Below are 17,178 nucleotides of genomic sequence, written 5' to 3'. Positions count from 1 at the left end.
TGCATTTTCCCCTCTCCTAAAAGTTGACGTGCCTTTCTGCTTCATTGGATCTTTTTCCCGCAACTGGACAAGGGTGAAATCTCTATTTTTCATGGGTACACCAGGGCGGTTTCAGCTTCCACTGAAAAATAAATGAGAAAATCAAAGATGGAGAAGTCTTTGTGCTTGAAATGTGGCTTCAGAGGTTGCCACTGTAAGCAATCATTATCCTTCAAACTTGTTAACAGTTAACATTAATTAGCCATCCAAAAATCTGCTAATGGTTGATTTAGGGTTTAACCAACTCAAATTTGAGAATTTAAGATCTTCAAGACTATTACAAGCATTTAAACCTATGTCACAGAAATGTATGAACTTCGTCCAGTCAAGTGGCGATAAATTTGTATTTACTCATGATGGATGCAAAAGAGATGACTAGCCAGCTAGCAAGGGTATGTTAGCCTCAACGGACTCAAGTTACAAAACGCGATGAAAATGTCGGAAAAACAAACAAAAAAACATTAAAGATTAAATCGTCCTGCCAAGAAAAATGTTAAGATCTGATTAACATAAAAAAGGCCAACTTACTGTTTAACATACATTTAATACATTCTAACGGCTTAATATTTGATTAATAAATTTAAGGACTAAAGATGCAGATTTTTTTTTTCAAAAATTAAAAATATGGTTTCTTCTCATCACTATTTTAATAATATTGGTGCCCTTTCCTACTTCCACATTTAAAACCTTTTGTTCTCAGCAGTATGTGTGACTGAATAAACATAGCTCATTTTCAAAAAATTAAAGATGCTTCTTATTTAATAAAAATAACCTGAATGTATGAAGCTGGAAAGAAAAGACTGCATAAATGCATGTTCATCAACAACATTAAAGCAGATGTGCAAATGAGTTTGTGGGGTAAAATTATGAAAAGAACTGAAATACGAGCCGTCAAACTAAACTCTGGAAAACAAGAGAATTGCTCACATCTTCCTGTTGGATTAAATGTCCTGAAAGATCAAATATGGACGGTAGAGCTTGACATTTTTAAAACACACGCTGTTAAAGCCACCTCCCAGTTTCAAATTATAATCAAAATACAGACGGTCTCGTTTTTACCCACAACGTTTAAAAAAGAAGCTGCAAAATGGAAAAACAAGCACACACGATGTAAACACAGTCCAGCTCTCTCAACAGGACCTGCAGACTCTGCAGTGAACCGATTTCCTCTGTGCTGATCATATTCACAGTGATAGATGTAGGATACCCCTCAACTCTCTGTTGTGGCTCAGTGTGACGTCAGGCACAAGATCCCATTGGACTGTCCCTCACACACAGACACACTCTCAGTGGTGGCAGCAGTGAGCATGATTTGAAGTGTCCTGTCTGCAGCGGTGCAGCTGCATAAAGGAAACAGCTGCTGAAATATCACAGGCGACCCCCCCATGTCTCCTGGTATCTATCAAACAAACAGTGGTCAGCTCAGGCTGCAGAGAGAGAACAAAACAAAGACATCTGCAAGATGGCCTCAGACACACAGCTCCGCTGCTGAGTGCGTTGCTGTGATGTTTGCAGGTTGAATGACAAGCTCACCACTGAGACTGGCTCTTCTTCGGGCTTCGTTCCTCTCCTGCTGGCTTTTTTTTGTGTGTAAACTGACACACATGGAGGACGGCGCGTTTCTAATCTTTGTTTCTAACACAAAGAGGGTTTTCTGAGGCGGCGTTCACGTCTAGTTCCAATATTTGTGATAACCGGGAATGAGTTTCTGACGTCGCTGTAGATAGTCTTGGTCCAACTCCTCTTTGCAGAATTGTTTTAATTCAGGCACACTGGAGGGTCTTTGGATATTGTAACTCAATTTAGGTCTATTTGATTTTCTCTGCCACTCTAAAACCCTGCTGCAGAGCTTAGGATCCCCATCCTGCTGCTTAACTCAACTGTACTTAGGCTTTACATCACAAACTGATGTACAGAAGAAGCAAAGGCGCCCCTGATCATCAAACTACCACCACCATGTTTGACTGCTGGTATTTTTCTGAAGTGCTGTGTTAGTTCTAGGAGCGATGAACCTGCTTTGTTTTTGTCCAATCTCTCATGAATTCTGACTGAGGGCTGAAGAGATGCATCTGTTCTCGTCTGGATGAGAGGTCAATGAGTAATATTGGTATTCCAGCCTCTCCTGGGAAGATTCACCATCTTTTCTCCATTTGTGGATCTGTCAAAGCTTTGTAAACCTTTCCTGACAGATGCGACTCCCCCCCTCATCTGTTCTTGAATTTCTTGAGATCAGGGCCTGATGTGTTGCTTTTTGACACCTTTTAGTGCACTTCATGTTGTAAGACAGGCTCCGTTTATACCATATGATTCTATAGTTGTAGCAAAAGTCATTTCTGGATGTCGTAAGTGAAACTGAACCAAAAATGTGGTCCACCAAAGTTAATTAATGACTGGAGGGAATATTTCCACACAGGCAAAGGTTAGTCTGGATAGTTCACCCCGTTTAATCAAGAAAATCCTTTAAAAACTGCATTTTGCGTTTGCTCAGATTACCTTTGGTTTAAAAATGTGTTTAATCTGAAACACTAAAGTGAGACAACAACAACAAAAAAAGCTAAACAGTCGACCTTTTCAGGGGCCAAATAATTTTTCACACAACTGCATTCAAAATCTGTGTTTCATTTCACTAGCCTGAATGTTCACAACTCTGAGAAGCAAGCCAATGTTTTAGGAGCCCTTAAATGCATTTTAGGTTCCATGCATCTTTATGATGTCCTTGAACAGAGGGAAGCTGAAACATTTGCCAAAAATTTAACACCTGTTGCTTGTGGAAACGTTTGTGGGAAAGTGGCAGACTACAGACGACTACAGGACCAAGGGAAAAGTAGGAATGGCATATGGATCGTGTTAAACCGCTCAGGACTCAGACAGATACTTTAAGGGGAATAATGCAGAAGGATACAATGAATTACTTGATAAAAGACACAGCAGGTTTAGCCCCTGACCAGTAAAACCATCTTATGTTCAGAAAATTGAGCTTTTTTGCTGTCGTGTTTTTCGCGGTTGCTCCATAGCTTGTAGACAAAATCCTGCCAATGTCAGGAGAAAAAGGAAATCTAATGCTTGCCTAAAATTCTCACTATTCAGGCACTACACTTGATTATCCCCCACCTCTGATTTCCTTTAGATGCCAGAGACAAGCATCAGATGCACATTACCTGAGAGCTTCTTTCTCCTGTCTGATTATCTCCACACATATGGCTTTCTTCAAGGAAACAAGACTTCTGCAGGAGCCTGTTCCCCATCTGGAAAAATCATATAGAAGCTCTCAGCACCGAGCAGCAGGGGTGACACTGAGCTATATTAACAGTGACAAAAATATATTGAATAATTATCTTTGGAATTAATACATTAGCCCAAACTAAAGTAAATGTCAAGGGATCAGTAAAGCAGGGGGGAAAGCGGGAAGGATGCTGCGCTTCATTAATCACGTCTTCCAAAGTAATGTAAGCAGATGAAATGATTCTTACAAAGAGCCGTCATTACAATCAAACCGGTCATTTTAGGTTTCTAATTCACCATCACAATCTACTTCACTGGATGGGGGCAGATAATTAACTCCTTCAGTCTCGACTGCCTCCATCAGAGGCGGCGGATCTATTATTCAGGATTATAAAGGAGGAAATCCAACACCCAGTGGGATGGAGACACAACCACACACAGCATGAGCAGGCTCGTTTGAAATGCACTACACGACTAAACTTTCAAGAAGTACACAACTAGCAGTAAAATCCAAAACTCCTAGTTAATCTATTAGCACATGCTTTAACTTGACGTTTTCTGTCTGTAAATAACGTGATTTATGTAATCAGTCCATATGTATCAATTTTATAAAAGGAAGCACAGGTGTGTTTTTCAGTGTCTTCCATCAGATTAATATAAGGGGTCACTTTGACTCTTTGGTTAACAATAGCTGGGTTTCAATTACAATGTATGCAAAACGGTCACTATTCTGCTAATGTTTAAAAAAAAAAAAAACACACAATTTTTCCGTTGCAGTATTTCCAAGAAGCTCAATTAAAACATGTGAATAAGTTTATTCATGCAATAAGACATTAAAAACAGAATCTGACTACTTCCTGTCATTGTCTTCTTAGTGGTTTTCACCAGTGGCAACATCCGGTTGTTGATCACGTGACTCGTCTGACGCAAAAAAAATAAATAAATAAAAATAATAATAATAATAATGGTACCATTGTAGTTTTGTGAAATGAAGTAATTTCAATATGGCAAAAAAAATAAATAAATCCCTCCTCCTACCTCCTACCAGGGCCAAAACTTATCAAAAAACGTGTTTTTCCAAAATTCAAGAGTTTCAATTAAGCACATTTATACATTAACCCTACCTCATGTTACTCCATCAGTACCTATTTAGTCTCCGTGGCAACAAGCTGTTAAAGTCACCTGACGTGCCACAGGGTGACTGACGTACTTAAAAGCCATTGCAATAATAAAAGTAATAGAAACTTCTTTTTCATATACTTAGTCTGAATTCCTTTGTAGGGTAAAAACAATATATTTTAAAGAGATTTTTTTAGCAGATTTTAAGAAAGCCTGCCTCATTTTAATGACAATATATTTAAGAGTTGAGCATTTCCCCCGTCCAGACAACAATGTGAACTTATAAAGATTAGTTTGAAGAGCATTTTGTGAACAGTTCAGCAACCTGATTACAGTGACAGAACATGCATTTTTTCTCTTTAATGCTACTAACGCACAAATTTAATATTTCCTGTCGGTATCGCATGTTCTTTGTTCCTCTGTGTTTGAAGACAGAGCTTTGTCTTTGGAGTATAATTAAACCCGACCGTGATTGGATCAGAACTGACTCAAGTCCTGTTCCAGAAGTTGGAAAGCGCATTAAAAACACAAGACCTCTGCAGCTGAATGGAGTGAGTGTTGCCTCCATCTGTGCAAACATCTATACTTAACATGACTGATATTCCTTGTGACGCCAACATCAGTTCGTCATAAGCTGAACTGAAACGCACACACCCCAAACAGACCCCACCCGCTAAAAAAAGCGTGTTTACATTATTCACCGCTATGAATAAATCACTGCAAAACTCTCTCTTGATTGTGCAGCATATGTGACGGCTAAGTTGTGTTCATTTGCTATTCCCAGCATCTGCTGAGCTGCAGCCACAGAGGGACGGTGCTGTGGGGCAAGAGGCTAAAAAATCAAATAAAAGTTCAGGGACAGAAAAAAAGAAAAGTTCGCTCTAAGTGGCGAGCTTTAGTTCTCGTTTTTTGGAACTGTTTCCGAACATTTACTCCACGGTAAATGTTTGTCATTCCTCTCCTAACTCCAAACCTGAGTGGATTGGAGTTGCGTTATTGTTGTGGATCAGTTGTTCTCTAAAACGGGACTGAGTTTTAGAAAATAAAACAGTTTGTAGAAAAGCAGGAAGACATGATGAGCATAGCGCATTCTGCTGTGTTAATCTGTCTAGATTAAGTTGTCTTGATCCTGTTCAAAGCGTGACCTCATCTACGCAGCAGCAGGTGCTGAGCCAAGAGAAATGGCTGCAGATGATTGATGCCTTTTCAATTAGTCTCAATGTGAGACCTTCACATGTCACTCTCCTTCTCTTATTAATGACATGCTGCGTTAATGCGGCTGTGTTAAAGAGCCTCATAGTGAGCTGCGTAATTAATGTGCACAGTCTTGACGACATGAGACAGGAGTCATCTACCAGGAACTTTACAGACTTGACTGAAGCACCTTGTGTCCTTTTTAAGTACTTAGTTCATTGATTATACATGCAGTGTATTCACTACTTTTTTTTTAACTTGCACAACACCAGCTGTAAATTTAACTCAGCGAGAGATACATAACGTTGTGTCAATGTTTGTACCATACTTCTGATGCCTTCTGGTAAAGACATCATTTAAATGACTTTTACTGCTTTATTTTACAAAGATTAAGAGTCTGTCTTGGCAGGGAGTATTGGCTGAAACAGAATCACAATAGAGCTGTACTCTCCATTAGTTGGCTACTTGCTTATCACCTTTAACCTTTATTTGCAAAGAGGTGTCCAGGATTAAAGACTCCCGTCACTAATCTCACTCTCTACTCTCTCCCAGGATCAAGGTTACTTGATTTCCAAGGATCTACAAATAAGGCTCCCAAGAGAATCCACTGATTTTGGCAAGTAGGGAAAAAACAAATTCTAGTTTCTAAAATATTTTGGTGCTGCTGCCCCCTGTGCTTGTCATTACCTAATTAGTAAAAAACCTTTAAAACTCACTCAAAGCTTAGGGCTGGTGTTTCTTATGAGTCAGTAGAACAGCTTTTCTTTAAAACTGTGTAGCTTTTAAAAAGAAGTTTGTTTTCCAGACTGTTGTGACAGTTTTAAAGCATTAAGCGTGAAATACTTGGGATCCTCTGTTTTGCATAGAAATTGAACATATACTGAACAGAACCGTTCTGTTGAACCGCAGTGCTTTACTATAAAGAGAAAATTGGGAAACCGTCAGTAAATGTGTCGATTTATTTTTCACTCGATCCATAATTTAAAACAAATGGTTAGACCAGTGAAAGTGGAATTCAGAAAAATATAAAATGGATTTGAGAATAACACAGATTTTATGGGGTTCCTGTATTAAACATTTTGGTTCTTGTTTTTGATGTCATTGTTAATCATCACATTGAAATGTTCCTTTAACATGAACTCTGCCATCGTACATTAGAATACGTTGATCTTCTGCTATAAGTCGGCAGGTATGCTTGTTGAAGATTAGTGCACCAGAACACGGGGCGATAATCTCAAAAAAACAAGCTGGACTCTGGTTGTTTTTGTGTTTTTATGAAATTGGTTTGGAGTAAAACAATAAAAACCTTACTGGTCTTAAGAGGCATGAACATACATTTTGATTGTTTTGTTTATCATGAAGGTTTGTTGCCGGTAACCAGTCAAAAACACGACCACCGCAGATAAAGTCAGAAGATTACATGCAGGTCAAAGCATTAAATCTACTCCGGAAACGACTCTGAATGTTTTTTGCACTACATATGGATTACACACAGCACACTTACCTACCAATTCATGCTTAATCTAATCTTTCAAAACAAAAGCCCTTCTGTATAATGAACCTTCTTAAATAATGAATCTGAATTGCACTAATAGTTATTGTTAATGATAATGTTGTAAACCATCTCAGGAAATATGCTAGAGTTGTCCTCAAGGAGAAAGCTAAAATAAAGCTAGCTTTAGCTAGCAGTAGCTTGTTAGCACCAACTGTGCAAAGCTAATTTAGTTACTGATTTCATTCTAGAGCTGGTTGGGGAATGTTTACAACAGGGCCATAGAATAAAAGAAATGTACGTTATATCCTTTAAATTAACGTGTAGCATTAGAATAAAATATATAGAAATAAATACATATACACACTGCCCTTTTCTAATCTGTTATACAATTCCTTCAAATTATGCTCCGTCCTAAAAAAAAAAAAAAAAAATAAAATAAAATAATTGTGTGGTGATCCTTTCATCAGTAATGTGCCGTTTACATAAAGATACTTACTGAAACTGTTACAAGACTACTGCGAATGAAACAGATCTACTGGTAATTCTACCCAAGGGGATTTCAGTATTTCTATCCCAGCTGCTGCACAATAAGGTCACATTAGATGTGCCTAAACAAAGGCAGCCACAAGTTTGTTTTCATATAAACAAACATGCTCCACATTTTCTAATCTTATTTAAGTGTCAGAAGACATTTCATTTATGTTTTCTAAGCATTGTGGTATTAGTAGTAACAAAGTGCAGACAGGATGAGCTGAATAGCTGCCCTGGCTTTAAAGATCTTTCAAAGCTTGATGCAAGAGGAACACTGGAGTTAAGCTGTGGAATATCCCAACAAATTCCCAACTGGCCTTTTGTCTGTCCGTCATGAAAACAAGGGTGACTTGAGAGCAACTGAGCCTCGACTTTAACTGCACAACTTAAGTCCTGCTATTAGAGATTACAGTATTATTTCCAGAGAAATGAAATATGGAGGATTATAAAGGACAGACACTTCGAATGAAAACACATATGTGTTCTTATGGCACAATGCCGTCGCAGATAATTCCCCAAGAGACGCCTCTGATGTGCGCTGGACGCCCGCTCTGATGAGACAGACGGCTTCGTAATGCGATCAAGACTTAGGCTCCTCCAAGGATTCCCCGCTTTAACATCCCCTCTGGGTCAGTTTGTGGAGAATTCAATAAATCAGCTTTCATTGCTTTATATCATATCCATGTATAAACTGCATGCTAGTGAAGCATTTAAATGAGGGAGTGTCGGTAAACCTAACTGATGTTTCGGTGTGTTTCTCAGTTTTTGGGTTTTGGTTTGGTAAAGAGTCATGTTTGTGAAGCTGCTTTGTAAATTAGACGGACATAAAATTACTATCAAAGATCTTTCTGAAACAGCTTAATTTTATTTTTACTCTCCTAAACTTGAGTTTTTAAAACAAAATCAGGCTGAAAGATCCTTTTTAAAGTACAGAGAGAGAAATAGACTGAAAAAAGCCACATTTTAGTTGGTTCAGGCATTATTCTGAATATTCAGTTTCTCAAACACAATTCTCCCTCTTACCAACTGAATAAGTTTCAAAAGCAAAATTAGCTTATATATCTATTTTTTTTATTATCTCTGAGTAGCTTTTAAAAATCAATTTTATGTTGACTAGTAACTAATACTTTTCCCTCATTTTCTGTCGCTGAAGTGTAATTTTTTTGATAGCAACGAAAAGCATCTTGATCTAAATATTAACAATTGCTTCTTATACTTAGGATAAAAATTGTTGATTCATCCTTAAGATCTTTAATAAATCAAAAATGTAACCGTTTTCCCCTCTCCTGGTCAGTGTTTGTTATAAAAAGGTTTTTTTTTTTTAATTGACAGTAACATTCCTAAAATAATGGCCCAAGTAATTTTTGCCAAAAGTGATTTTGGCAAAACAAATGAATAAATAAATAAATCTCTTGGCTAAAGATTTCTTGGCCATCATTTTAAGAAGATGATGAAATGTGTTGTAGTGGTTATGCAAAACAGAAAATTGCCAGACCTTACAGAAAACCAGAAATCAATAGCGACCAGCAGAAACCTGATCAGTGCATCTATAAAAATATGATTAAACTTTCCATGCCACAAGTTGAATCTTGTTTCCCAAAAGAGAGTTTCGCTACATAACAAAAAAAGTTATGGAAGGTAAAATCAGCAAAAAAGATTCTTTGCTAATATGTTTTTCAACAGATGTATGGATTCCTTTCGACTTGCATCACTCTGATCCTTCTGAACAGGAAACAGACTAAATATAACCCAGATTCAAGGCTACAAAGTTGTTTCACAGTTGGATAAAAAATTATATATATATATTTTGACGTCTGCTGCTGTTAGGATGCTGTCAATCTGACTTTATTGTTGCTTCAATAAGAAGACGGGACACGGTGATGCTGCTGGTGTCGGATTGAATCCAGGGCTGGAGTGAAGCCTTGGTATCAGTGACTGTATTCATTTCCTTGGAAGGATGAAGGTTTGGTTGCTAAGCGAGAGGAGGTGCAGGGCGGAGGTCAACGTGTGCCTGTGGGTCTCCTCAGGTGAGAAAACGTCAGAGGAATCCACAGCTAAAGATGAATTTCTTTACCGCAGAGCCACACAGGCCCCCAGGGGCCACTCTCACTTCATCTCAGCATCACTCATTCATCCGTTAAGGAGGATGAGATGATCGAGGCTGTCCGAACCAATAGTCCGAAGAGGATTTAAGAGACGTCAATGAGGATGAACTGGAGCAATCAGAGGATAAGCTCTCTCTAAGGTTGTATCTGTTGCTCTTTAACGCTGCTGCTGATTTTCAGAAACATATCCAAGTGATGGCACCAGCATGCAACGTTTTGGCATCCCTCATAGAAATTTGTTCAAAGCCTTAAAATAAATGTGCCTTTGTTCCAACAGGATAAACTCACACTGAAAGATTTAGAAAACAACCTAACCTATAAGTTGAATACATTTATCTATTGATGGGAAATGACCTTCTGTTTGCTTTAATAATGATGGAAAACATGATGCTATAATAATGCACATTGCATACCTACTCTTTAAACCTGGTACAATACAGACTAGCAACCACATGACACGGTCTAGATCTGAATGAGAGAATAAAATAACTTAATCTGATGCTACACAGATGTTTCACTCACCTCAGGATCCTTGATGCTGTAACTGAAGGCTTACTTCCCCATGTATTAGCTTAATATTCATCTGGCCACTTGAGGGCACTGCAAGTACTTCATTCCTAGATTTTCTGTAGATGCTTCTATTAAAAAGTGTTAATAAATCAAGATGGTAACCAAAGAGAGTAATGACCCGGTCATGACACAGCAGGACACTGAATATTCCACTCCACTGATCTCAGAATAATAAACCAACTACTTACAACGGGTGTATGAAGGCAAGCTGGGAAACGGTGAGGGAAAAAAGCTTTTGTCTCAATTACAGTTTTACATTTTAGTTGCTTTAAAAAAAAAAAAAGGAAAATGCTATTTTCACCATTACCTTATCTTAAAATGATGAAAGGAATCCAACCAAAAATGTATAAACCCAGATTATGCTAATTGCTTTTGACCTTCCTTTTGAATGAAGCCACAAAAATTCTTTAGAAATCCATTATTTGCTTGTTTCACCATATTGCATTAACACCACTTAACTGAAATCCGACTGATTTGTGGAGTTTAATGAAAAACAGGATAATCATGAGGGTTAATCTCAGTTATTTGCATGGTCAGAAAGTGTTGAACAATTGAAGTAAAACAAAAGGAGGATGAGCTGGTTTAGGGGTTTAGAGATGGATTATTCTGGATGTCTCTACCTGATAAGGCTGGGATCAACATTCTGACATATTTGGTAATATTCACCTGCTTTGCAGTTGAACATGGACCGTCAAATTAAATTTGTCTATATGGATTATAACTAAGGACTGGAATGCATCTAATTTTCAAAGTGAAAGAAAGAGTTGGACTGAAAGAAAGCAACTTTTCCGTCGATACCTCAGATGGTCAAAACCCGATATCCTGCCAGCCTCATGAATAAATTATTTCAAAACTTCCTGCCAAACCGCACCACATAGAGCGGCACTTTAGTTTTGCCATTTAAATTTTGGAGTCCATTTTCATGCAAATGTGGGACATTTATTGTCACAAACCAAGGAACTCTCGCAATGAGGTCTTATATTAATTAATATCAAGTGCGGCCGTATTTCCCTGCTGCGATAGCTCACTCATCAACTTTTACTTGGAATGTGTTTCATAAAGAGACAATTCACGACTTGCACTCAAACTCTGCAGCCTATATGAGTGCGTTACGAGGACTGATGGATTCATCCATCAGATTGATCGCCAGCATTCTACCAAATGAAAATGATTATCAAATTACGGCGGCCGAGCCTTTAAGAGACCCTCCGAGATCATAAAACTTGCAAGGTAGAGCTTCTCTGAACCCACTCAATTAAAAAGTACGAGCTAATCGCTTCTACATGCTGTTAGTTTGAGTTATGGCGCTCAGCGAGGTCTTTCTCCACTGGTGATCCTCGGTCTGCTGTGCAATTACTTAAGAGAAGATATATTAAACCTTTAAAAGTATCGCAGGTTTAAGTTCAGGTGACCTCTCGAAGTGCGGTCAAGTAAAACACAAAGTTGGACTCAAGAATTTTTATCCATTAAAAATACTCAGATGCTGCTGTTGAACCTAATCCATAAGCCTCCGCCCTCTGTCAGCAGAGGGACAATAATTCTTCCTCCACGAGCTGGATACTATTATTCAAAAGCTGAAAAATAATTTAAGCCCATTGTTTACAGTTTGTTTGTTAATCTTTAAATTCCCAGCATCCCATTTTGTCAATTGACTTTCTCAGCAAAAATGCAGAATATCAATAAACAGTTTTTTAAACCTTTTTACAAATGAAGCAAATGATAATGAGGATAATCACTATGGCAGACTTTTTTAAACAAAATCCTTTAGTGTATTGTGACAAGTAAATAATTTACAGCCTTTTTAGCTTCTCAATGTGTCCCTCTGTAATCACAGTCTATTACAGTAAATGTGTCCAAAATAACATTGAGCAGATGGGTCAGAACTTCGTCCAACTTAATGCAGAAACTGAAAGTTGTTGATTTGGTCTCAAAAATGTGAGGTTATAAATATGAACTCTGCTAGAAATCTAGAAAACTACATAACTTGACAGAAACTAAGAAACCAAAGTAAAATCCCCCCACACCCCCCAAAAAAAGTATATTTCTCCGCTTGACATGTCGAAAATTTACTAGAAAAAAATTCAATTTTTGAGATTAATCTCAGAATTTTTCTGGAAAAAAAATATGGAAGTTTCTGAGTAATTTCTAGCAAATTTTCAACTTTTGGAGCTCGCTAAATTTCTCTGTTTTTCTTAAAAAAATTCTGAGATTAATCTCAAAATATCTGATTTTTGGCACAAAAAAAAATAGATTCTTCCAAAAGATGCATTTCTAGCAGCTTTTTAAGACATGTTGCTGTACGTTTGAATATTTGCATTAAACTAACTTCAACAAAACTATTTCTGATGTAAACATTCATTAAAATTTCAGCTCATAACATTAAGACAAACATAACATGCCAAACTCACCATTGCTAACTAGTTCTTGTGAATATTAGTAATTCCCAAAACATTCGCTGTCACCACGGTCTTGGAGTGCATCAAGCATCAAACTTCAGGGTTTTACAGATCATATTTAACCCCAAAATGTCGTAGAGGGCAGAAAAAGCGCTGAGAATGTGGAGCTGATTAGTTGTAGTCCTGCTTTATTATCAACAGGTGTCACATCCGCTGCTAATGATCTGAGCTGCACCGAGCAGAAAACCAGCTTAAAGTTTTAAAGTTAAAATGTTTCTCGAAAAAATGCAGTCAAACAGAGAAGGTAGAAGTGACCTTGTCGGTTAAAAGACGGAGGGTCGGTTGTCCATTTTTCATTGTTTACCGATGCTGTCATGCAAATCCGTGATTGTTCTGTTTAACTTCTTGGAAAAGCCAGCTAGCAAAGCAACGCGGAACTTAACGTTTCGCGCGCATTGGTGGACGTCACGAATCAAGTCACGTGACTTTGTCAGCCAATCCGGTTTGAACAAGGTCGACTTCTCGCTTCTACAGGTGTTACATTAGATTACGTTACCGTGTGATTTTAAGAAGTTTAACCTGTTATTAGAAAATGTAAAATTACCCAGGTCACCAAATAGTTCAGAGACACAAATAGACATTTTACATTTTTGAATAAAATAAATATATTAGTAAATACATAAATAAATAAAATTTAAAACATAATTTTAGGTACTGTCAGAGGATTTCAATTCGAAATCCTCCATGTTTCAGGTGTTTCTAAAGGATGGACAGAGAATCCTGAGGACCAAAACTGAAAACCACTACAGCCTAAAACATGAGTGGTTTAAATCAGATTTAATGCCAGACAGTAAGAAAATATTCTGTATATTTTTTATACACTGTATGTAAATATCTGGTTTTAACTATTTGATTCTTATACATTTTTGAAAATGAGTGTTACGAAGTAGCCAATTTATTAATTCCCATCCTATAAAGCATAGGACAGTCCACCATGATTATTAACTCAATGTATGCTTGCCCTTTAAACTTTACCCCTAACCTCAAACAAAAGTGTTCACAATATAAAGATCAGGCTTTTGTCCCCATAAGGCCCCCATAAAGCCTATTGGTCTTGTGTTTTGATGAAATTATGACAGTACACTGGTCAACAAATGTGTGTTTGATTTTTAAAATTAAGGATATTGACTATAACTACTGCAAATGTGCTTCATCACCTTCAGCTTTAAGCTTTTAAGGAAAATTTCATTTGTTCTGCGATGACTCCATCCTACCTAAAGCTGAGCACATTTAGACTAATGCAATCTGAGCTTTTAATTCTCGCTTTTAGTTAACAATCAAAAATTATCATCCTCCTCACCTTTTGTTCGCAAACAAGCTTTGCTTTTAGCACTAACAGAGAAGCTGATTGGATCTGTGTAATACTCTCAATTTCTGAGGGAAAACAACAGCAGTAATTCCCTGAAGGCTTTTGTCCTTTTGTTTTTGACAGATACTTCAATTGGCGCCATATGACTCTGGGGAAAAGGTGACAAACATGTTGTTGCCTGTGTGCACGGGAAATTGTTTGTTTTCAGCAGCCACCAGGTTGAGCTAATACCTCACAGCCTTTTGGTAGATTAGACGCTTTGGGAGGCATCACGCTTTAGCCCTGTCCTCCACCTTTCCTACTGTCACTGACCTGTGGACCAATGGGAGAGCGGGAAGAAGGCGTGTCCCTTAGCACCTTTCCCTCCTCCACTCTCTCCAGCTCCCCATCCGTGTCTCCCCTCATTCACAGAGGATCAAGCCTCCATAATCCCTGGATTTTATATCCACCAAAACAGCTTGGGCCCATCAGCAAATTGCAACGGCATATGGTATAGGTTTATGATTCATCTGGCACATGCATAGCAATGAGAGCCTCATCATCCGTGGGCAAACACCGGGAAAATATCATAATGTTAAACGATGCCAGCCATGGAGAGAAGTGGCACCAGGCTTGTGGGAGGGCTGTGTTTATTCGGCCCAGCGAGCACAGCAGCTCAGGTTGTAAACATCGGTGCAGATCCACCGTCCGGAGGAGATTATGAGGCCGACATAAGAGAGAGGACAGTTCAAGAAGAAGGACAGACAGAGAGGACAGAAATCTGAAATTCACTAAATATGTAAAGAAGAAACCGAAACAAACTCCAGGTTCAGACATTTTTATAGGGTAAGAATGTCTGGCTGGAATCACAAAAATTAACACTGATCTCAAGTAAACATATTAAAAACAAAAACAAGTTGTGTAATATTCTAACCTGTGGATTTCAGTAGGATTTCAGTGGGTGACTTATTAGAATAAGTCGCCCACTGTTTTTGGGTGGATAAAGCTTATTTTGGAATAGATCCCACATGCCTCATCCACTCTGAGACTGGTATGTGTGGCTGCGTATGGAAACCCTTTTTAGACTATACTGAAGGACAGTTGTCCACCATCTTGTCTCAAGCACTTTTTAACTTTTAGACATGTACTATAAAATGATAAAATATGTAAACACCCACATTTTCATTGGTTTCTTCTCTCTCTTGTTTTTTTTTTTTTTTTAAACAGTGATGCTGAGCTTTAGTTTTGTGTTTTGTTTTGTTCTTAAAATTTAAAATTTGTAATTGCATATTTGGAAAAGAAAGAAAAAGATTTGCTCACTTCAGTTGTGGAAGTGCTTTTTAACACCTAACAATATAAAGATAGTGATATAAAGTCACTACACTCAAAATAAAGAAGGTATTGTTGTTGAACTGCTTGGCAAAATTGCTACTATTGACAACCAAAAGGTTGAAATCAAATTCAAATAGACTTTCTGCACGTCAGACACTTTTTTGGACCAACTAAAAGAAGAAAGAGATCCTAGATACAAATGGATGAAGTGAGTTTCTTCCATTGGTTGGCTGGACTTTGAATTTGAAAAAAGTTGAGGAAACAATGGTGGGATAAATCAGAACAAGACTGATGTATTATGCTGGTATCCTTTAGAAGGCAGTGCAAGAAGACTTTCAAAAATATTAATATAAATACCGTAAATACCTTCAAGATAATAGATGTGTCGTCTGCCGAAATTCACACAAAATAAACAGATTCCTGCACTTTTTTGAGTTTATTGCAAATTTCCTGAAAAAATGGACATTAGCTAATAGTTTAAGTCACTGCTAACTCCCACCTGCAGGTGGCAGTATTTCTGACTTCTACTGCACTGCTGCCTCGGTCTTACTTGATGTAAAGCTTTAGTCTGTGTTTATATGGATAGTAACAAAAAAAATCACACTTTCAGTCATACGTAAGCATAAATATAGCAACATTTCTTAAAAATATGTCTAAATTAACTCCACAAAAGAATGATTTTGTCTGCAAAAAATAAAAATAATAATAAAAAATAATCAAAAATCCCCAAACCCAAGAGGTATTAATAAGTTTCAAAATATGTTCAGTATTATTTAATTTTGAACTTATTGAATGCAGACACAGCTATTTATTAATTTTTAACAGTTTTTTAATGGGTTTTATCAACGGATTCTGGCACAATCCGTGCTTTAAGAGCATTAATGATCGTCAGATGACTCAAAATGAAAAGGAGTTTGATACCTGCTGTAGGATGTGCACCAAATTATCAGAGACTGCAAGACACCCACAAACTGTCCACTAACAACAGCTCTAATTGTCTATTAAAAGCAAACTAAAACCATTTGGGCGTACAGACCAATTGCATGTTGGTTGAGCTCAACACCAGGCATGTGACCAGAAATACCACCTGCTGCTGTTTTATGCAGCAGCATGTCGTGGCTGTTGAACTGACCACGGATTCCCAGAAACATCGATCCTTTTTAAAGTGGAATGTGATGCCTGTTGATAAATTGAACCTTGGGGATCATTGGACTTTCCAACAAATCAACCAACACTTGGCTGAGGAAAAGATCTGGCAACATCGACTTCTCAGTCACCAGATTTTCAGTCTGATTTAAGCTCTTTGGTGGATATAAAATAAGAATCATCAGCAGTTCCTGAAAACATTTGTTAAAAGTTATAAAACTTAATGGCTGCTGCACGGGGCAGTAAAGTTGGAGGTTGTTAGGGACTAAATTTCAAAGTATAACTTATATTTGTATCAATTAAATTTTTCCTGTTTGGGTTTTTCTTATTGTCATATTCCTATGATGTGTTTTGAGATGACAGGGAAAGTATTTTTCATTGTAACTACATATGTTTAATTAATCAAACTTATTTGTACACTCTAAAAAGAAAATAGTTGAACCAACTTAATCGAATTGCTTCTATATGTAAGAAGTAAGTCAATTAAGTTTATCCAACTTAAATTATTAAGTTTAATCAATTCATTATAATCATCCAACTCAATTTGTTAATTTTTTAAAACAAATTTATTAAGTATGATTAAGATAACAGCAGGGTCTCAGCAGGGTCCTGGAGGGGCCATGGGAGTTCGCCCAACCAGTCTACATGTGTTTTGTGGACTTGGAGAAGGCGTTCAACCGG

General features: G+C 37.5%; 1 long non-coding RNA gene across 1 annotated transcript in view; it reads right to left on the bottom strand.

Moving 5' to 3' along the window:
• The window catches only part of LOC103134896 (uncharacterized), a 55,500-nt gene extending 42,427 nt beyond the window's left edge, over nucleotides 1-13,073 (bottom strand). Inside the window, exon 1 of the long non-coding RNA XR_001661558.1 lies at nucleotides 12,684-13,073. This is a non-coding gene — a long non-coding RNA (uncharacterized LOC103134896). The remainder of the gene's footprint in view (nucleotides 1-12,683) is intronic.
• Between the last annotated feature and the right edge of the window lie 4,105 nt (nucleotides 13,074-17,178).

The sequence above is a fragment of the Poecilia formosa genome, unplaced genomic scaffold, assembly GCF_000485575.1.
Source record: "Poecilia formosa unplaced genomic scaffold, Poecilia_formosa-5.1.2 Scaffold20, whole genome shotgun sequence".
Classification (NCBI taxonomy): Eukaryota; Metazoa; Chordata; class Actinopteri; order Cyprinodontiformes; family Poeciliidae; genus Poecilia; species Poecilia formosa.
The sequence above is the reverse complement of the archived record's forward strand: the minus strand, read 5'-3'. Positions and strand labels throughout refer to the sequence as shown.